The sequence below is a fragment of the Thalassophryne amazonica genome, chromosome 10, assembly GCF_902500255.1.
Source record: "Thalassophryne amazonica chromosome 10, fThaAma1.1, whole genome shotgun sequence".
NCBI lineage: Eukaryota > Metazoa > Chordata > Actinopteri > Batrachoidiformes > Batrachoididae > Thalassophryne > Thalassophryne amazonica.
In genome coordinates this window covers 47,207,349-47,231,290 of record NC_047112.1, presented here as the reverse complement: position 1 = coordinate 47,231,290, position 23,942 = coordinate 47,207,349, and the positions used below count along the sequence as shown (strand labels likewise).

The following is a 23,942-nucleotide window of genomic DNA, read 5'->3' as shown; positions in this document are numbered from 1 at the left end:
GGCACATGGTGTCTAATCAGCAACTTGATATGGCACACCTGTGAGGTGGGATGAATTATCTCAGCAAAGGAGAAATGCTCACTATCACAGATTTAGACTGGTTTGTGAACAATATTTGAGGGAAATGGTGATATTGTGTATGTGGAAAAAGTTTTAGATCTTTGAGCTCATCTCATACAAAATGGGAGCAAAACCAAAAGTGTTGCGTTTATATTTTTGTTGAGTATATATATATATATATATATATATATATATATATATATATATATATATACACACACACACATACATACGAGGTGTTAGAAAACTATCCGACCTTTTTATTTTTTTTAAAAACTATATGGATTTGAATCATGTGCGCTTGCATCAACCAAGCTTGAACCTTCGTGCGCATGCGTGAGTTTTTTCACGCCTGTCGGTTGCGTCATTCGCCTGTGGTCAGGCTTTGAGTGAGCACTGGTCCACCCCCCTCGTCGGATTTTCATTGTCAGGGAAATGGCTGAGCGATTGGAGCAGCGCTGAATCAATTTTTTCCAGCAACTGTGAGAGACAGCCAGCTGGAAACGATTCGGAAGATTCAGACGGCTTTCGGTGAGGATACTCTGGGCGTCACACAGATTAAGGACTATTACAACCGGATTAAAGACGGCCCACAGCGGCATAGGGTGCGCCGCGCTCCAAGCGGCCATCGACAGGCTGAAACGACCGGATCATTTCCAAAGTGAAGGCTGTGTTGATCCGGGACGTCGTCTGACTACCAGAGAAATTGCAGAAGAGGTGTACATCAGCACTTTTGCGGCACATTCCATTGTTACTGGAGATTTGGTAATGAAAGACGTGCAGAGGAATTTGCGCGTCGGGACGGAGCAGCATAATGGCGCACAACAAAAAGCACGTCCGTGTTGGAAACCATTCGAAAGATTCAGACGGCTTTCGGTGGCTTTTCAGTCGAGTGAGTATCCGAGAAATTGTGTAACAGCTGGGCATGTCACAACATGTCCTGTGAGACTTCCAACACGAACGTGCATTTTGTTGTGCGCCATTACGCGGCTCCGTCCCGACGCACGAATTCCTCCGCACGTCTTTCATTACAAAATCTCCTGTAACAGTGGAATGTGCCACAAAAGTGCTGATGTACACCTCTTCTGCAATTTCTCTGGTAGTCAGACGACGTCCCGGATCAACACAGCCTTCACTTTGGAAATGATCCGGTCATTTCAGCCCGTCGATGGCCCCTCGGAGCGCGGCGCGCCCTCCGCCGCTGTGGGCCGTCTTTAATCCGGTTGTAATGGTCCTTAATATGTGTGACGCCCAGAGTATCCTCACCGAAAGCCGTCTGAATCTTCCGAATGGTTTCCACCTGGCTGTCTCTCACAGTTTCTGGAAAAATTTGATTCAGCGCTGCTCCAATCGCTCAGCCATTTCCCTGACAATGAAAATACAACGAGGGGGTGGACCAGTGCTCACTCAAAGCCTGCCCACAGGCGAATGACGCAACCGAAAGGCGTGAAAAAACTCACGCATGCGCACGAAGGTTCAAGCTTGGCTGATGCAAGCGCACGATTCAAATCCATATATTTTTAAAAATAAATAAAAAGGTTGGATCGTTTTCTAACAGACCTCGTGTATATATATATTTTTTTCTTTTCTCTCTTTTCTGTGCCTCACATTTCGTGGGTTGGTCACACACATCCAAAGGGATTTTTGGGAGAAAAAAAACAAAAAAAAAAAAACACTTCAGAGACTGTTCACCTCGAACTCAGTTCCCAATTTCAGGGGGGATCCCCGTGTTACTTAATGGTTCCCAGCACCACACAGACACTTGAGTTATATAACAAATACTGTGACATGTATTATATTTTTATTTAATTATCTTACGAATTTCTGTTACTCTTTTTAAAATAGGACTATATTTTGGACACATTATTTAGTACTTACAAGATGGGATCCTTACTGGATTTATTTCATTTTACACAATTTGCTGAACAGCTGTTGTGCTTTGTTCAAGGGGTTAATTCATTCTTTTATTTTACTTTCCACATAGTGGGAGCTGGAGTACGTTGGAGTAGGATAAATAGGAAGTTAGTATCTTGTATGATACAGAAGTTTAGTTTCCTCAGGGATTTGTTTTGTGTTAAATGTATGTGATATACGTAGGTGTGTGTGTATGTGGTATACATGTGTTGTCTCTCCTCGTACTACCCCCCCTTCCCCCTCCATTGTCTCCGCTTCCCCACAAAGCTCAGTCAGCTAGCCCTCTTGACAGTCCATTCTGATGTCTGGTAGGAATCTGCGTTTCATATCGTGGAATGTGAAAGGAATAAATAATGTTGTCAAGGCCAACAAGGTAATATCACACCTTCAATATCTGTGCCTCTTACAAGAAACCCATCTTCGTAACTCAGAAATTTCCCGTTTAAAAAGGACTTGGATGGGTCACCTCTTCCACTCGGGGTTCACTGCAAGGGTAAGGGGCACAGCGATTTTTATACGTAGGGATATTACTTTTGAACCCTCTGATACTATAGGCAATCCTAATGGGCCCTTCATTATAGTCTCAGGCAAATTACAGAATACTCCTGTGGTCCTGGCCTCAGTGTATGCCCCCACATGGGATGATGACAAATTTATATCAAAATTTCTTTCTTCCCTCCCTCACATTGCAGACCATCTTATCATTATTGGAGGCGATTTCAATCTAGTACAGGACACTACACTTGATAGGTCATCAACAAAACACTACCCTAACAAAATCTGCCGCTATCTTGAAGTTTCACGCAGACCACCTGGGATTAGCTGACCCCTGGAGAACCAGATTTCCTTTTAACAGAGTTTTCCTTCTTCTCCCACGTCCACCATAGCTTCTCGCGAAAAGATTTTTTCTTATTGGATAATAAACTACTGCACAGTACTGTTGCCTGTGAATATCACAGTATTGTCATCTCTGACCAAGCCCTCATAACAGTTGCAGAGGTCCAAGAGGCCATCAGTTCCTACAAAGCTCAAAATCCCCTGGGCCAGACGGATATTCCGCAGAATTCTTCAAAACCTTTTCCAACATACTATCTCTGATCCTGACGAGAGTATTTAATGAGGCATTTGTGAATCAGCGACTACCTACTACATTCTCAGAAGCCTCAATAACTTTATTGCTTAAGAAAGACAAAAATCCCCTACATTGTAACAGTTATAGACCCATTTCTTTTCTCAATGTTGACTTCAAAATTCTATCTAAAGTGCTGTCCACTCGACTCTAGAAGGTCACACCGACACTAATTAACCAGGACCAGACCAGCTTCATTCCAGGACGACAGTCTTTTCACAACACCAAAAGATTATTAAACATTATCTGCTCCTCCTCAGACTCCATCCCAGCTGAGATCATCCTGTCATTAGACGCCGAGAAGGCATTTGACCGTGTAGCGTGGAGCTACCTGTTCTTCACTTTAAACAAATTTGGTTTCGACTCCAAGTTTATATCATGGACTAAACTTCTTTATACCTCCCCAGTAGCTAGTGTCAATATTAATGGCATAAAATCTAAACCTTTTTTGTTATCCCGGGTAGGGATGGGTATCGAGAACAGGTTCTTTTCGGGTATCGTTAAGAAATTATTCGATCCACCGACATCAATAGATTTGTGCTTAAACGATTCTGTTTTCGGTCCTCCAGAGTGGCCATTGTTTTGGGGGGTGTTTGTCAGGAAAATTATCATTTCTCTACATTGATTACAGACACTGCAGCAGGTCCGTTGCAGCGCGGCTTTGCTTTGAACCTTGAACCAATCGAAGCAGTAGTTTGCAGATTGAAGCAATGTTTCGAACTATTGCTTCGTTTATTCTTTCTTTTGCTTAATTTTCCCCCGTTAAAACCCTAAAGAGCATACGTTTGTATTATTTACCTTTTCTATGTTAAAACGACCTGTTATGGTCTTCTGAAACAGTTGATAGATGTATTTATAACTTAAAAATGGGGAGCGATGCTAACTCGTTAGCATGTCTATGGCATTTTCAATGTTAAAAGTTAGCATTAAGCAGTTGCAGCTGTCATCACGTTCGGGTGCATTCGTTTTCAAATTGTAATATTTCTTAAATTTATTTTTGTTTATATATTAATAATCTAATGATTATTATATACAATATATACATATTATATGCATTTTTAGAGAAAGAGGCAAAAAGATCCTGAATAGAAACACAACAGAAAATATAAAACCAACTAACAATGAACATACGTAAATAAATAAATAAATAAATAGACAGAAATAAGTGTTTCCTGTGAACACCTAGTGACTCTTACACCTCCGTTTCATCCCTGTCTTATTTAAGTTTAATGACAGTTTGTTTGGGTCAAACCATATTTTCAATGTGTTAATTCTTCAGTGATTTCCTCCAGAACTATCTGCCAAGCTAGAAAAACTGCTGCATCCTAGTAAGAGCAGAATACTACTGGAATGAATCTGAATAAGGAAGTTGTTTTTTTTCTCACCAAAATGGATGCTGCACTCACTGAAGTTGTTATCTGGAATAGTCCCAGATTGCATTTCAGAGCGTCTATAATTCAAACATTTTCGTGCAGGTGGTGTTGGGGGGTAATTTTGGGTTTCAGCTTTTTTTTTGTTTTTCACCACTTTCATCCCTGAATATGTCAATCGTGAGTCATTTTTGTGTGGATTAAAGGTACGAACTGGGACTCCTGTCTTGTTGCGAGAAAGAAACGAGAATCGTCCTCCGCTCTGTTCACACAGCTCCAAACGTTGCACGGCTCTCTGACGAGTCAAGTTAGAACGATAGAATCCAATCTGAATTAATAACTTCAAAGCGAAACACCGTTTTGTTTATTTTATTTATGTCCAGAGATCAAGGATACAGTGACCAATTTCATATTTATTTACTTTAAGACTCAATGAAATACACAGAAAACCTGTAAAGCCTACTTTTAGTACAAAATTAATGAGGTATCGATAAGGGAATCAATACGGAATCGGATCAATAAGCAGAATCGATAATGGCATCGATAGATAAAATCTTATCAATACCCATTCCTAATCCTGGGGCACTCATCAGGGATGCCCTCTCTCTCCATCCTTATTCACTCTCACTGTCAAACCATTAGCCCTGTGGCTACGTAGCGACAGGAAGTTTGAAGGGATTCCCGATTTGGCCTTACCCACAAAGTTTCGCTATATGCAGATGACCTCTTGCTTTACGTCAGTAACCCAACCTCATCCCTTCCGGCTATTTTGGATCTCTTAGAACAATTCAGGGGGTTATCTGGCTATAAAATTTACCTGCCTAAAAGCGAGTATCTTCCAATTAATTCTTAAGCGGAGACTCTCCCTTCCACCCTTTTCTCCTTTAGAAAAGCAAACCAAGGCCTAAAGTACCTTGGCATTATCATAACAAAATCACTCCCTGATTTATTTGCAAAAAACTTAAATACACTGTTGGAGCGATGTAAATCAGATTTAACTAGATGGTCCACTCTACCTCTGTCACTTCTGGGCCGTATCAGCCTGGTCACGAATACTTCCACGCTTTCTCTATATTTTTGAACACATACCACTGTTTATCCGCAAATCTTTTTTTTCCCATACTTGATCAATTGATTAATTCCTTCTTATGGTGCAACAAACAAGCTCGCATTAAGAGATCAACTCTCCAACTTGCCAAATTTCTCGGAGGGCTAGCCTTACCTGACTTCCGACGATACTACTGGGCTAGTAATATTAATAAAATCCTCTTCTGGAATGTCAAGATTGCTCCCAATAATCGCCCACTATGGGCCAGCACGGAGCTAGCGTCCACACCTGTCGCTTTATGGTCAGTGGTCTGCTCACAGCTACCCCTACCAACCAAACATATAGCACAAAACCCCATTATTTCGGAGACCTTAAAAATTTGGAATCAATTTAGGAGGACAATTGGCCTACACTCATCTAAACTAGCTCCTGTTTACCAAAACACTTCATTTCTTCCATCCTGTTCTGACGCAGCCTTTAAATCCTGGTCAAACAAGGGTCTGCAAACTATTGATGACCTCTACGTTGACAGTGTTTTTCCCTCTTTACAGACTTATCAAAAAAAATTCACTCTCCCTCAGTCTCATCTCTTCTGTTTCTTCCAGATTCGTCATTTGTACAAAATCAGTTCCCTCACTTCCCCAATCGCCCCTGGAAACCTTGATAGATTCACTTCTCTTAATCAAAACAACACAAAAATCCTTAACGTCAGTTTTATATGATACAATTTTAAGATAAATCCGACCTCCCTGAACTCCCTGAGGGCTGTCTGGGACCAGGGCCTAAGGATCACAATCTCTGATGAACAATGGGATCGCATACTTAGTCTAGTCCACACCTCCTCTATATGCGCTAGGCACAAACGTTACAGTGCAAGATCTTACACAGGAGCTATTTCACTAATGCAAGATTAGCTAAAATTTACCCAGACCGAGTTGACTCTTGCTACAGGTGTCCAGCTGTCTCCAGCCAACCACATGCACATGTTTTGGTCCTGCCCCAGACTTAAACGACTTTTGGCGTACCATCTTCATTACATTAGGAAAGGTCCTTCGCTGCACAATGAACCCTGACCCCCTTGTCGCTCTTTTGGACTGCCCCCAACCCCTGGCTGGTCCAAATCTCACAAAACAGTATTGCGTTCACCACTTTACTGGCAAGGAAGCTTATACTGTTAAATGGAATCACTCATCTCCACCCACACATATGGATGCATTCAAGAAATTTAAAAATTGTGGAAGACTTGAGAGGATCAGATTCTCCCTTAAGGGCTCTATACAAGCCTTGCATAAAACCTGGCCGCCCTTTCTACATTATATAGATACCTTGCATATTGATGCTGAAAACCAATGGAAACACTGAGTTACTGACCTTTCCCCCCCCCTTTTTCCCCTTTTAAATTATAAGTATTAGTTATTATTTCAATCCCCCCACCCGTGTGTTTGTACGTTCCGTCTCTTATGGTATGAATAGTAAGAGGGCTATTGTGTGTCAGGGAAGGGGAACTCACCCCCAATACGCTGTCTTAATGTAGACATTGTCTACTGTAAAATGTTCATCACATTCTGATTACGTCCACTGGTTGATGTCAGAACATCCTTGTCTCTTTTTCTGTACCCTTCCCTCAAATGGAAAAATCAAAAATAATTGAAAAGAAAAAAAACAAAAAACACAAAAGATGGGTGCAAGGAGAGGAAAATGTTAATCAAACAGCGTTTGCAATGATAAGCAATAATAATAATACTTGTAACAGTAAAATAAAATAAGAAAATGAGGTAGAAATAGAATAAATAAAACACACACACACACACACACACACATATACATATATACACACACACACACAAATACAAAACCAACTAATTCCAGACAATTTATTGAAATTAACCGCAACGTGAAAATATGACATTGCACTTTTTTAAAGTAATGCGCTAATTCTAAAGGTTTGAGCATTAAACAGACGTGCCGAAAACCATTATGGGAAATTCAAATTATCTGCTCTCATTACTAACCCCCCCATCAAAATGGAACACGGCCATCTACTGGATGGGAGTGTAAATAGACGAACTGTAATTTGTGTGTGGAGGTTTCATCCAATCCGTTTTTTCTTCCGCTTTGTCCGGAGTCAGGTCACGGGGGCAGCAGGCTCAAGCAAAGCCGCCCAGACCTCCCGATCCACACACATGCCTCCCCCACGCTCCTCCGAGGAAACCCAAGGCGTTCCCAAGCCAGCCAGAGGACATAGTCCCTCCAGCGTGTCCTGGTCTTCCCCGGGGCATCCACCCATGGACGTGCCCGAACAACTCTCCAGTGAGCGTCCAGGGGCATCCGGAAAAGATGCCCGAGCCAAGTCAGCTGGCTCCTTTCACCGTGGAGGAGCAGGGCTCGACTCCGAGCGACCAAGCTCCTCACCCTATCTCTAAGTGGAGCGCCCAGCCATCCTGCAGAGGAAACTCATCTCGGCCGCTTGTACTCGCGATCTCCTTTCGGTCATGAGCCAAATCTCATGACCATAGGTGAGGATCGGAACATAGATCGATCGGTAAATCGAGAGCTTTGTCCCCCTGCTCAGCTCTCTCTTCACCACGACGGTCCGATACAGCGACCGCATCACTGCAGACGCTGCACCGATCCGTCTGTCGATCTCACGCTCCATCGTCCCTCGCTCGTGAACAAGGACCACGAGGTACTTAAACTCCTCCACTTGAGACAAGGACACTCCACTGACCTGAAGAGGGGCAAGGCACCTTTTTCTGGTCGAGAATCATGGCCCGGATTTGGAGGTGCTGATTTTCATCTGGGGCGCTTCACACTCGACTGCAAACTGCCCCAGTGGACGCTGAAGGCCCTGATTTGACGAAGCCAACAGAACCACATCGTCCGCAAGCAGCAGAGATGAGATTCTGTGATTCCCAAACCGGACCTCCTCTACACACTGGCTGCGCCTAGAAATTCTGTCCATAAAGGTAATGAACAGAACCGGTGACAAAGGGCAGCCCTGGCGGAGGACAACGTGCACTGGAAACTAGTTTGACTTACTACTGGCAATGCAGGCCAAGCTCCTGCTGCAGTCGTACAGGGACCAGATAGCACTTAGCAAAGGACCCCGGACCCCGTACTCCCGGAGCACCCCCACACAGGGTGCCCCGAGGACACGGTCGAACGCCTTCTCCAGATCCACAAAGCACATGTGGACCTGCTTGGGCGAACATCCATGAACCCTCGAGCACTCGATGGAGGGTGTAGAGCTGGTCCAGGTGCTGCGACCAGGACTAAACCACACTGCTCGTCCTGAATCCGAGGTTCGACTATCGGTCAAATTCTCCTCTCCGTACTCTGGAATAGGCTTGACTGGGGAGGCAGAGGAGTGTGATCCCCCTATAGTTGGAACAACACCTCCGGTTCCCCCTTCTTAACAGTGGGACTACCACCCCGGTCTGCCAATCCAGAGGCACTGTCCCCAACCGCCATACAATGTTGCAGAGGCATGTCAACCAAGGACAGTCCCACAACATCCAGAGACTTAAGGTACTCAGGACAGATTTCATCCACTCCAGGAGCCTTGTCACTGAGGAGCTTTCTGACCACCTCGGTGACTTCGGCCTGGGTGATGGATGAGTCCGCCTCTGAGTCCCCAGTCTCTGCTTCCTCTTCGGAAGACTTGATGGGATTGAGGAGATCCTCAAAGTATTCCTTCCACTGCCCGACAACATCCCCAGTCAGGGTCAACAGCTCCCCACACGCACCGTAGATGATGCCGGTGGAGAGCTGCTTCCGCCTGCTGAGGCATCAGACGGTTTGCCAGAATTTCTTCGAGGCTGACCGATAGTCCTCCTCCATGGCCTCCCCAAACTAATCCCAGACCCAAATTTTTGCCTCTGCGACAGCACGGGATGCAGCACACTTGGCCTGCCGGTAACTGTCAGCTGCCTCCGGGGTGCCACTTACCAACAAAGACAAGTGGGGACTCTCCTTCAGCTTGACGGCATCCCTTACGTCCGGCGTCCACCACCGGGGTCGGGGAATGCCGCTGCAACAGGCACCAGAGACCTTGCAACCACAGCTACGAGCGGCCGCCATCGACAATGGAGAAGGAGAACATAGTCCACTTGGGCTCTCATGTCTCCAACTCCCCGGGATCTGGGGGAAGTTCTCCCGGAGGTGGGAGTTGAAGACCTCGCTGACGCAGGGTTCCGCCAGTCGTTCCCAGCAGACCCTCATGATATGTTTGGGCCTGCCGGGTCTGACTGGCTTCCTTCCCTCCCAGCGGATCCAATGCACCACAGGTAGTGATCGTTCGACAGCTCAGCCCCTCTCTTCACCCGAGTGTCTGAGATACGTGGCCGAAGGTCAGATGATACAACTACAAAGTCAATCATCTACCTCCGGCTCAGGGTGTCCTGGTGCCACATGCACTTATGGACATGCTTGTGCTCGAACATGGTGTTCGTGATGGACAAACTGTGACTAGCACAGAAGTCCAACAACTGAACACCACTCGGGTTCAGATCGGGGAAGCCGTGCTTCCCGATCACCCCCCATCCAGGTTTCACTGTCACCGCCCACATGGGCGTTGAAATCCCGCAGGAGAACAATGGAGTCCCCAGTCGGAGCACTATCTAGTACCCCTCCCAGGGACTCCAAGAAGTTTGGGTACTCTCCACTGCCGCTCATCCCATAGGCCGAGACAACAGTGAGAGACCTGTTCCCGACCCGAAGGCGTAGGGACGCGATCCTCTCATTCACCGGGGTGAACTCCAACACATGGCGACTGAGCTGGGGAGCAATAAGCAATGCTACCGCAGCTCTCCGCCTCTCCCTGTGGGCAACACCAGAAAAGTGGAGCGTCCAGCCCCTCTCCAGGAGTTGGGTACCAGAGCCCAAGCTGTGCGTGGTCGTGAGCCTTACTATCGCTAGTCGGTATCGCTCAACCTATCGCACAAGCTCAGGCTCCTTCCCCCCAGCGAGGTGATGTTCCACGTCCCAACCGCCAGGGGCTGTGAGCGCGGGCCGGACCGCCAGGCCACCCGCCCTTGACTGCCACCCAATCCTCTCTGCACCCGACCCCCATGGCCCCCTCTGCAGGTGGTGAACCCACAGGAGGGTGGGCCCACATCTCTCTTCCGGGCTGAGCCCGGCTGGGCCCCGTGGGCTAAGGTCCGACCACCAGGCGCTCGTGCGCAAGCCCCAACCTCAGCCTGGCTCCAGGGTGGGGCCCCGGCTCCGCCATACCGGCGACGTCTCGGCCCTTGATTTTGTACTGTCATAGGAGCTTCTGAACTGCTCTTAGTCTGACCCGTCACCTAGGACCTGTTTGCCTTAGGAGACCCTACGAGGGGCAAATAGCCCCCGACAAAATAGCTCTTAGGATCATCCGGGTACGCAAACTCACCCACCACGATAAAGTGGTAGTTTGACGGGGAGGTGTGGAGGTTTCAAATCCCACAAAGTGTCGCAAAATTTTGTAGAGTTCGCGCTGAGAGAAAATGTCAGAGGTGTCTGGAAGCATGAGGAAAATCCCTAGAGCGCTAAATAACTTTTTTTTAAATGACAGATGACATTTGCCAGCTTCCTATTTGGCAACATTGTTCTCCATCAAGTCCATACAAGTCAAATGTCAATAACCCTAACAAAATGACCCCACCACACAAGCTCTTGTCATGCATTATGTATCAATGGGAGTAAAGGCTTTGTGACTGCATACCTGAAGTAAACTGGTCAACTTGTGTACATGTTTTGACAAATATGATTACAACAAAACCACAGTCAAATTCCCTCCCTTCAAAGATATTGGACTAAATTTTTCTTTACTTCATGTTCCGTACGGTGACTGACAGTTAGGTGAAATTTCAACAAAATTCATGAAACAGCTGAGGAGAAGCTGCACTTACAAAAATTCATGGACATACAGACCATTCCTATGTTCCACAACCTCCCACCCTCACACCATTAAAAAAAAAAAAAAAAAAAAAATTGTTGTGGAGGTACACTGAATAATTAGTTAAAGTGAATCATAATGAAATCCACAGGACAGTCATTTTTCAAATTGAAGTGTTTATAGGATATGCCTTGCCACATTTTATTATGTTACAACCTTATTCCAAAATGTATATTAATGACATATGTTTGGTTTCAAAGTCCGTCAGTTGTATTTTGTTTGCTGACAATATGACGGTGTTTTGTAGTGGGGATCACTTGGAACAGACCTTGGACATTTGGACACAGAAGTTTAAACAATGGTTTGATTCAAACAAATTATCGCTCCACTTTGGTAAAACAAAGTATCATATTTGGAAACAAGTCCAGGAGTTCCTGCAGAAATTTCTTCTTAAATGATATTGAAATTGAAACCGATACAAAATTTCTTGGTGTTAGACGATAAACTGAGTTGGAAAATGCATATTAATTTTGTTAAATCTAAAATGTCAAAGCCACTGCAATTCTGCATAAAGCACAAGATTTTATTTCCCAACATTTATTAACTATTTTATATCATTCATTGCTCGTTCCATATATGACCTACTGCATTGAGGTTTGGGGAAATACATATAAAACTAATACTAATCAAATATTTTTGTTGCAAAAGAAAGCTTTAAGAATGATCTGTAACAAATCCTATTGCGAGCCAATGAATCCATTGTTTGCTTGTTTACATATTCTAAAATTCTGGGACTTTGTTGATTACATTACAATACAAATTATGTATAAAGTTAAAAATAAACTGCTGCCACAACATGTCTAGGCTCTGTTTAAACCAAGGGACTCCTGATATAATTTGAGAAGAATTTTAGTTTTTGAGAAGTGCAAAAAGTCATTGTGTTTCTATTAAAGGTGTTAACATCTGGAACAGCTGTCCTGACAATATTAAAGTACTTGGTACTTTAGAAGCCTTTAAAAGACATTCCAAGAATAACAAAATTACTTGGTATAGTTGACGACTTAGGTTTACTGATTTGTTACTACTTTTGGGTTTATATATATATATATATATATATATATATACACATATATATATATACATACACACACACACACATGATTGTGTAGATATGCATTTATGAAATTGTGTTTATGTCCTTCTGTCCTCACCCTTTCAGCCACACGGGATCACTGTAAAGTTGTTTTATGAGGTTTTTTTGTTGAATTGTGTGCAGAATAAACTCATTCATTCAAAATGGATGAAATTCTTTTTTTTCCTCAAAATGCGACACGCTATACCCCATAATGATGATGTGAAAAACCTTTTTTTTTTGGAGACTGCAAATTAAGAAATCACATACAAGTATTCACAGCCTTTGCCATAAACCTCATAATTGAGCACAAGCGCATCCTGTTGTCACGCATCATCCTTGAGACATTTCTACAGCTTAATTGGAGTCCACCTGGGGTAAATTCAGTTGATTGGACATGATTTGGAAAGACACACACCTGCCTGGAAGCTGAAGAGTTTTAGCTATGCTAATGGTCCCCAGCACCATTTTCTGCAGTGAATTTGCAAAATATCTGGCTTACAATTAAATTTGACGGCCATTAATAAAAATGTGAAAAGGGCAATGAGAAAAAAAAAAAAGCATTAAACTGTGGCTCATACAAAGGACACTAACGTACTGCATGTAACTCTAACCAGTTGGGTTCTTACAATTCTTATATCAAAGTCTTCATTGGTCTCCCTAGGGAGAAATTTGTCTTGGGCAGAGGGGTCTGCTGGACAAACACAACCAACACACAACATCCATGTATCAAAACACAGTTCATAATACACAAAAATTAAAATACAAATACATAATCAACAAAATCATACCAGCATCTTAGTGCAAAAACATAAAATATTTGATTTTAATAAAAGAATGGTTGCCTTGTTGTACATGATATAATATGCATGTACTCACAGACAGTATTCCATGCTAAAGTTCTGAAAATATATGAACAAATATGTGGGAAAACTTGACTAAGTTCCATGAAAATACTCACAATTGAATCCATTTTCAATATTAAAGATTGTCAATAGTTCCACTTTGTGAGTTATGGTACTTGTATGTTATGATCGCTATCATCCCAGGTTCACTTTTCATTTGCATATGGCTGCCTGTGCCTGGGTGAAGTGTGTTGCGTCCTGTCTGTCTGACATCTTGCCCTTTATTGTTCCATGCAAGTGCTATGTTGAAGATTGGCCAGCAGATATCCCTATATTTAACTATCAAATGCTTCGAAACACTGAACCATTTCAACACAATTGCTTCACATTGATTCAGTAGTTCAAAATGCTTCGGTTTCTCCATCGCTAATAATTAGCAATAAAATACATCAGCAACCACTAATTATTACTGCATGTGGACGGAGAGACTTACAATCATGAATACTATAATGTGTTGCTAACCGGAACATTAAATAACGTGTGACACAGCCTTTAAACAGTAACTTACTAAAGAAAGAAGCAGAGAGCAACTCACCTGGATCTCACACAACATCCAATCCCACAGGTACCTTATGCCCGCTTCTCTGTCCTGGCATCCAAATCACCAGTTTTGTCCCTTTATATTATGTCTTTCCACAGATTTTGACATTTTGTTTGGCGCCATTACAAAATAATTTTTTTTGACTCCTTTACGGCAATTTGTGCCCATTTACAATAGTACTGTATGACCGTCAAAAGGTTTTTATGACTTCTAACGAGCCTTCAAAACAGACCGATTTATACCTCACGCAAAACACTTTGGCAGAAATTTAAAAATGTGTAAATACGCAAAAATGGACAATTCTCACATGCCTGTTATAACACGTGGTTTCTTAGTTGATTTTTTTTTTTTTTTTTTTATAAATTGCCAAAAAACAAACAAAAATGCAGCTTTTTTCCATGTCATCATTACAGGGTGTAGCAAGCAGCACTTGGATAAAATGAGGAGCTGTAAATACTTTCCAGATGCTCTGTATATCATAGTCATGGATATACTTATTAACACCTAATATTTGCAAATATGTATTTGTTATTTGTGGTCATTTACCTGTTTGTATTTATCTTGAGTGTATCATTTCTTTGAGATTGATGTACAACTCACATTCTTGATATCCTTGTTTACGATAAATGCACATGGAGGTTGACTGGTTTTCTGGTGAGAGTGCATTATTCAAAATATAAACTTAACATCCTCCAGTTAACATGTAACTCTTATTATTTTAACAGTAACATTTGTCAGCCTGCAAGCTTTACTGTAGAATTTTTGGACCCTGAAATTATGGAATCAGTGTTTTTAGGGTTGCAACAAATTATTCAGCGATTAACATTCACTCAGCATGGAGTTTTTCAGATGCGTTGTTTCAGTCACTGTAGCAAGATGGCTCTACTGTGAAGAATTGTTTCTATCCATGATGTACTGGTGCTGGCATTTCCACTTATTGGAGAGAATGAGGAGGGAATGTTCTTGCAGCACTGCACGCAGTGTGTAGCACCGGAGAGGGGGATGCTGCTGTAAAATACTAGGAAGGGCTTGGTCCCAAGCAAAATATCCCGCTGTATGCCAGAAGAGAAGAAAAAAAAAAAAGTCCACCCGGTGCTGCTGGTAGATAAGATCAGAATATGTGGGGTAGTGGTACAACAGACTTTGGTGCATGTTTGGGGTGTGGGAGCAGTAGCAGGTTGGCTCTGTGAACATGATATCGTCAGTCCAAGGCAACAGCTCAACCGGGTCAGACTGCTCTGACTCCCTGCGTTTACTAGTAGTTTCATGCCATTTTTGTATTTTATCACTGAGTTTAAGGGTGCACTCTGCTGTTCCCTCTTTGGTTGATAAATTTTTACTCATACAATTTCAGAAAAAAAAAAAAAAAAAAAAAAAAAGATACCAAATTAGTTTCCCAGAGTCTTTAAGTGTTTTTTTTTTTTTGTTTTTTGTTTTTTTTTTAGAGTCCAATAGTCTCAAACAAGTATTCTTGAGGTCCCACTTTTTCCTCCTGTTTTTAAGCTTCCAACTTAGGTTGGACTTGGGCGATGGTTGTTAGGTCCTCTCATCTATGATTATTCCATTTTAAAAATGTTAAGGTGTTTCTTATATTGTTGTTTGCTGGACTGATCTTGTGAAAGAATGACTGTTTCAGATCCAGTGTCCTTAAGTTTTACAACACTCCAGTCTAATGGGTTGATTTGCTCTTTTACGGCATAGTTTATTGAAGCACAAAGGTTAGAAAGTACAATTGGCCTTCATCAGTGCATTTGCAAAAACATTATCAGTTACTTGGCATGGCCAGAAAAAATTGGTGAAATTGACAAAAGTTCACTTTGTCCTGGAGGTCTGGATGTGTGCCTGCCTTCTTACCTTTGGGGTTCAGTGGTTGAGCTCTGGTTTTCACACAACAAACATACAGTGGCATCTGAAGAATTCACAGCCTTTTTGTTATGTTGCAGCCTTAATTGAAAATGGAGTAAATTCCCCCCCCCCCCCTCAAATTTTACTCAAAACACCCCATAATAACAGGATTTTTTTTTTTTTTTTTGAAAATGTATTAAAAATAAAAACTAAGACATCACAGGTACATAAGTATTCACACCCTTTGCTCAATACTTTGTCAATGCACCTTTGGCAGCAATTACAGCCTCAATTCTTCCTGAATGTGATGCCACAAGTTTGTTGCACTTATCTTTGGGCAGTTTTGTCCATTATTCTTTGCCAGCACCTCTCAAGCTCCATCAGGGTGGCTGGGGAGCATCAGTGCACAGCCATTTTTCAGATGTCTCTGAGATGTTCAAACAGATTCAGCTCTGGGCTCTGGCTGGGCCACTCAAGGACATTCACAGTTGTCCTGAAGCCGCTCCTTATATGCCGATAACTGCTGGTAATCTCAATTCTAAAAAACACTACAGGATTGCCTTGCATCAGTAAACAGGCTGGATGTCTAGTAAACGTCCTACTTCTAAATTCTAATAAGACTGACATGATGGTTCTTGGTCCAGCAAGATATCGGCATCAATTTTGATCGACTCGTGCTTGGCTTAAATTCGTGTGTCATGCATCATATGGACAGGGTGAGGAACCTTGGGGTGATTTTTTTTGACCCCGTTTGTCCTTTGGTCTTCATATTAGGGATGTTTAAGAGAGGTGCCTTCTTCCATTTGCGAAATATAGCGAGGCGTCGTAACTATAATTCTTATTTTCAGGGTTGCCGCATGTATCAGGGGTCTCCCAATTAGTTCAGAATGCTGCTGCCAGACTTTTGACACAGAGCAGAAAGTCTGACCATATTACACCTTTCTGGCATTCCTCCATTGACTACCTGTCTCTGTGAGATTATACTTTAAGGTTCTATTATTAGCCTAAAAAGTTGTTCATGGGACTGCACAGACTTATTTAGCTGATCTGATTAAATCGTCAGAGTCGCTGCTCCTTCGTGTTGAAAGGAGCCAGCTGAGGTGGTTCGGGGCATCTGGTAAGGATTGCCTCCCTGAGGCGCCTCCCGAAGGGAGGTGTTCCAGGCACGTCATATCTGGGAGCAGACTCCAGGAAAGACCCAGGGACTAGGTGGAGAGATTATATCTCCACACTGTGCTGGGAACGCCTTTGGATCCCCCAGTCAGAGGTGGTCAATGTGGCACGGGAAAGGGAAGTCTGGGTCCCCTGCTGGAAGCTGTGCCCCCGCAACCCAAACCCCGGAAAAGTGGTTGAAGATGATGATGATGATTAAATCCTATGTACCGTCCCGGGCCTTGTGCTCACATGATGCGGGACTGCTTTGTGTTCTGAAGGTAAAGATAAAGTCTGTGGTCGAAGGGGATTTTCATTATCGTGCCCTGGTACTGTGGAATGGTCTCCCAGTGTCAATAACACAGTCCGATACTGTGGAAATCTTCAAGTCAAGACGAAGACATTTTTTCCATTGCTATGGTTAATATAGTGTGTTATTCTACTCTTTTTAAAGTTTATTTTTTTAATTTTTGATTTTTAAATTGTGTTTTTAATTCATTTAAAATTGGTTGAACTGTTTTGTGTTTCGTGTGAAGTGCTTTGGGGCGAAGTTGTGATTTAGCGCTTTATACATTGAATAAATTGAAATTGACTCCTTTGATATCTTGGTTGTGTTCTCAGGGTCATTGTCCTGCTGGAAGATGAAACAGTCGACCCAGTCTGAGGTCAAGAGCGCTCTTGAACAGGTTTTCATCCAGGATGTCTCTGTACAGGCCTCTACTGGGGTTGGCTCTCACTGCGGTATTGTATCACTTCCTGTTCCGGAGCACAGCGGTGTTTTTCTGTATCTGTTAGCTGTTTAATCTGCGCAGTTAGATTGATCTAGTTATCTAGATTACGATTTGTTTCCAGTGTAATCTTTACGCGCCTTAACTAAAGCACTCCCTCTGCTGAATCACCTCTAAATTATTTACACATTATTCACTTTGCGTGTTTTTAGGAATCCGCTAGCTTAGCGTAGCTACTAGCTCTTAGCCGATTTAGCATGGCGGCTTCTCCTGTCTCTCCCGCACTTTTCTGCTCTGGGTGTGAAATGTTTAGTTATTCCTTGGCCTCCTTTAGCAGTAACGGTACTTGTAATAAGTGTAGCTTATTCGTAGCTTTGGAGGCCAGGCTGGGCAAATTGGAGACTCGGCTCCGCACCGTGGAAAATTCTACAGCTAGCCAGGCCCCTGTAGTCGGTGCGGACCAAGGTAGCTTAGCCGCCGTTAGTTCCCCCCTGGCAGATCCCGAGCAGCCGGGAAAGCAGGCTGACTGGGTGACTGTGAGGAGGAAGCGTAGCCCTAAACAGAAGCCCCGTGTACACCGCCAACACCGTTCACATCTCTAACCGTTTTTCCCCACTCGACGACACACCCACCGAGGATCAAACTCTGGTTATTGGCGACTCTGTTTTGAGAAATGTGAAGTTAGCGACACCAGCAACCATAGTCAATTGTCTTCCGGGGGCCAGAGCAGGCGACATTGAAGGAAATTTGAAACTGCTGACTAAGGGCTAAGTTGTAAATTTGGTAAGATTGTAATTCACGTCGGCAGTAATGACACCCGGTTACGCAATCGGAGGTCACTAAAATTAACATTAAATCGGTGTGTAACTTTGCAAAAACAATGTCGGACTCTGTAGTTTTCTCTGGGCCCCTCCCCAATCGGACTGGGAGTGACATGTTTAGCCGCATGTTCTCCTTGAATTGCTGGCTGTCTGAGTGGTGTCCAAAAAATGAGGTGGCTTCATAGATATTGGCAAAGCTTCTGGGGAAACCTGGTCTTGTTAGGAGAGACGGCATCCATCCCACTTTGGATGGAGCAGCTCTCATTTCTAGAAATCTGGCCAATTTTTCTTAAATCCTCCAAACCGTGACTATCCAGGGTTGGGACCAGGAAGCAGAGTTGTAGTCTTACACACCTCTCTGCAGCTTCTCTCCCCCTGCCATCCCCTCATTACCCCATCCCCGTAGAGACGGTGCCTGCTCCCAGACTACCAATACCCAGCAAAAATCTATTTAAGCATAAAAATTCAAAAAGAAAAATAATATAGCACCTTCAACTGCACCACAGACTAAAACAGTTAAATGTGGTCTATTAAACATTAGGTCTCTCTCTTCTAAGTCCCTGTTGGTAAATGATATAATAATTGATCAACATATTGATTTATTCTGCCTAACAGAAACCTGGTTACAGCAGGATGAATATGTTAGTTTAAATGAGTCAACACCCCCGAGTCACACTAACTGTCAGAATGCTCGTAGCACGGGCCGGGGCGGAGGATTAGCAGCAATCTTCCATTCCAGCTTATTAATTAATCAAAAACCCAGACAGAGCTTTAATTCATTTGAAAGCTTGTCTCTTAGTTTTGTCCATCCAAATTGGAAGTCCCAAAAACCAGTTTTATTTGTTATTATCTATCGTCCACCTGGTCGTTACTGTGAGTTTCTCTGTGAATTTTCAGACCTTTTGTTCTGACTTAGTGCTTAGCTCAGATAAGATAATTATAGTGGGCGATTTTAACATCCACACAGATGCTGAGAATGACAGCCTCAACACTGCATTTAATCTATTATTAGACTCTATTGGCTTGCTCAAAAAGTAATGAGTCCACCCAACCCTTTAATCATATCTTAGATCTTGTTCTGACTTATGGTATGGAAATAGAAGACTTAACAGTCTTCCTGAAAACTCCCTTCTGTCTGAAATCATTTCTAATAACATTTACATTTACTCTGATGGACTACCCAGCAGTAGGGAATACGTTTCATTACACTAGAAGTCTTTCAGAAAGCGCTGTAACTAGGTTTAAGGATATGATTCCTTCTTTATGTCTCTAATGCCACTATTCCACCACAGTGCAGAGTAGCTACCTAAACTCTGTAAGTGAGATAGAGTATCTCGTCAATAGTTTTTACATCCTCATTGAGACAACTTTGGATGCTGTAGCTCCTCTGAAAAAGAGCGCTTAAATAATAAGGTCTGACTCCATGGTATAACTCAAACTCGTAGCTTAAAGCAGATAACCCGTAAGTTGGAGAGGAAATGGCGTCTCACTAATTTAGAAGATCTTCCACTTAGCCTGGAAAAAGAGTCTGTTGCTCTATAAAAAAAGCCCTCCGTAAAGCTAGGACATCTTTCTACTCATCACTAATTGAAGAAAATAAGAACAACCCCAGGTTTCTTTTCCGCACTGTAGCCAGGCTGACAAAGAGTCAGAGCTCTATTGAGCTGAGTATTCCATTAACTTTAACTAGTAATGACTTCATGACTTTCTTTGCTAACAAATTTTAACTATTAGAGAAAAAATTACTCATAACCATCCCAAAGACGTATCGTTATCTTTGGCTGCTTTCAGTGATGCCGGTATTGGTTAGACTCTTTCTCTCCGATTGTTCTGTCTGAGTTATTTCATTAGTTACTTCATCCAAACCATCAACATGTTTATTAGACCCCATCCTACCAGGACTGCTCAAGGAAGCCCTACCATTATTTAATGCTTTCGATCTTAAATATGATCAATCTATCTTTGTTAGTGGCTATGTACCACAGGCTTTTAAGGTGGCAGTAAATTAAACCATTACTTAAAAAGCCATCACTTGACCCAGCTATCTTAGCTAATTATAGGCCAATCTCCAACCTTCCTTTTCTCTCAAAAATTCTTGAAAGGGTAGTTGTAAAACAGCTAACTGATCATCTGCAGAGGAATGGTCTATTTGAAGAGTTTCAGTCAGGTTTTAGAATTCATCATAGTACAGAAACAGGCATTAGTGAAGGTTACAATGATCTTCTTATGGCCTCGGACAGTGGACTCATCCTCTGTGCTTGTTCTGTTAGACCTCAGTGCTGCTTTGATACTGTTGACCATAAAATTTTTATTACAGAGATTAGAGCATGCCATAGGTATTAAAGGCACTGCGCTGCGGTGGTTTGAATCATATTTGTCTAATAGATTACAATTTGTTCATGTAAATGGGGAATCTTCTTCACAGACTAAAGTTAATTATGGAGTTTCCACAAGGTTCTGTGCTAGGACCAATTTTATTCACTTTATACATGCTTCCCTTAGCAGTATTATTAGACGGTATTGCTTAAATTTCATTGTTTACGCAGATGATACCCAGCTTTATCTATCCATGAGCCAGAGGACAAACACCCAATTAGCTAAACTGCAGGATTGTCTTACAGGACATAAAGACATGGATGACCTCTAATTTCCTGCTTTTAAAACACAGATAAAACTGAAGTTATTGTACTTGCCCCACAAATCTTAGAAACATGGTGTCTAACCAGATCCTTACTCTGGATGGCATTACCCTGACCTCTAGTAATACTGGTGAGAAATCTTGGAGTCATTTTTGATCAGGATATGTCATTCAAAGCGCATATTAAACAAATATGTAGGCCTGCTTTTTTGCATTTAGGCAATATCTCTAAAATCAAAAGGTCTTGTCTCAGGTGATGCTGAAAAACTAATTCATGCATTTATTCCTCTAGCTGGACCACTGTAATTCATTATTATCAGGTTGTCCTAAAAGTTCCCTAAAAAGCCTTCAGTTAATTCAAAATGCTGCAGCTAGAGTACTGACGGGGACTAGAAGGAGAGAGCATATCTCACCCATATGGCCTCTCTTCAGTGGCTTCCTGTTAATTCTAGAATAGAATTAAAAATTCTTCTTACTTATAAGGTTTTGAATAATCAGGTCCCATCTTATCTTAGGGACCTCGTAGTACCATATCACCCCAATAGAGCGCTTCGCTCTCAGACTGCAGGCTTACTTGTAGTTCCTAGGGTTTGTAAGAGTAGAATGGGAGGCAGAGCCCTTCAGCTTTCAGGCTCCCTCTCCTGTGGAACCAGCTCCCAATTCAGATCAGGGAGACAGACACCCTCTCTACTTTTAAGATTAGGCTTAAAACTTTCCTTTTTGCTAAAGCTTATAGTTAGGGCTGGATCAGGTGACCCTGACCATCCCTTAGTTATGCTGCTATAGACGTAGACTTTTGGGGGGTTCCATAATGCACTGTTTCTTTCTCTTTTTGCTCTGTATGCACCACTCTGCATTTAATCATTATTGATCGATCTCTGCTCCCCTCCACAGCATGTCTTTTTCCTGGTTCTCTTCCTCAGCCCCAAACCAGTCCCAGCAGAAGACTGCCCCTCCCTGAGCCTGGTTCTGCTGGAGGTTTCTTCCTGTTAAAAGGGAGTTTTTCCTTCCCACTGTAGCCAAGTGCTTGCTCACAGGGGGTCGTTTTGACGTTGGGGTTTTACATATTATTGTATGGCCTTGCCTTACAATATAAAGCGCCTTGGGGCACCTGTTTTTGTGATTTGGCGCTATCTAAAAAAATTGATTGATGATTGATTGATTGATGCCGCCACCACATGTTTCACTGTAGGGATGGTTCCTGGTTTCTTCCAAACATGATGCCTGGCATTCACACCAAAGAGTTCAATCACTGTCTCACCAGACCAGAGAACTTAGTTTCTCATGGTCTGAGAGCCCTTTGGGTGCCTTTTGACAAACTCTAGGCAGGCAGCCATGTGCCTTTTACTAAGGAGTTGCTTCCGTCTGGCCACTCTACCATAGAGGCCTGATGATTGACCATCGGGTTCTTAGTCACCTCCTTGACGAAGGCCCATCTCTACCGATCACTCCTTTTAAACAGGCGGCCAGCTCAAGGATGAGTCCTGGTTGATCCAAACTTCTTCCATTTAGAGATGATGAGGCCACTGTGCTCATTGGGACCATCAAAGCAGCAGACATGTTTCTGTTTCGTTCCCTAGATTTGTGCCTTGAGACAATCCTGTCTCTGAGGTCTACAGACAATTCCTTTGACTTCATGCTTGGTTTGTGCTCTGACATGCACTGTCAACTGTGGAACACTATATGTAGACAGGTGTGTGCCTTTCCAAATCATGTCCAATCAATTGAATTTACCCCAGGTGGATTCCAATTAAGCTGTAGAAACACCTCAAGGATGATCAGTGGAAACAGGATATGCCTGAGCTCAATTTTGAGCTTCATGGCAAAGGCTTTGAATACTTACGTACATTACTTAACCATTACTTGAGAAATATAATCTTGACCCAAGTGTATTGAAAAACTAAAGGCCGATACCAAATCAATCATTTTGCTCTAAAATTCTGGAAAAAGTGGTTTCAGAGCAGCACGTGGACGTTCCCGAGAATAATCTTTTTGAGCCACTACAGTCTGCTTTTTGAAAATATCATTCCACAGAGACAGCTCTCACTAAAGTGGTGAATGATCTTCTGCTTGCAATGGATTCGGACACCACTATGGTTCTGGTGCTGATAGAGCTTAGTGCTGCATTTGATACCGTAGATCACCATATTCTATTCGATAGGCTGGAGAATCATTTTGGAATTAGCGGGAATGCCCTTCGATGGTTGACATCATACCTGAGCAGTCATTCTCACCGTTTTGTACAATAACACTACTTCTAACCCTAGGTGACATGCAATGTGGGGTTCCACAGGGTTCATTTTAGGAACCCTGCTTTTCTTCCTTTATATAGCACATCTTGGGCACATACTGTGGCGTTTTGGGATTACGTTTCATTGCTATGCTGATGATTCTCAGTTATACATGCCAATAACTGCTGGTAATCTCATCCACATAAAATCCTTAGAAGACTGTCTTGCATCATTGAAAAGCTGGATGTCTAGCAATTTCCTAGTTTTAAACTCTGACAAGACTGAAATGATGGTTCTTGATCCAGTGAGACGTCAGCATCAATTTGACCAGCTAATGCTTAGCCTAGGCTCGTGTGTCATATATCACACTGACAAAGTAAGGGAGCTTGGGGTAATTTTTGATCCTACGTTGTCCTTTGACCTCCACATAACAGACATTGCGAGGACTGCTTTCTTCCACCTGCAAAATACAGTGAAGATTCATCCCATCCTGTCTATGGCTGATGCTGAGATCCTGATTCATGCATGTGTCTCTTCTAGATTGGACTAC

The 23,942-nt window shown here is 42.8% G+C and overlaps 1 protein-coding gene across 2 annotated transcripts in view; it reads right to left on the bottom strand.

Moving 5' to 3' along the window:
- atp13a3 (ATPase 13A3) overlaps positions 1 to 23,942 on the bottom strand; it is a 184,698-nt gene that overhangs the window by 141,353 nt on the left and 19,403 nt on the right. The gene's annotated exons all lie outside the window — the stretch shown is intronic.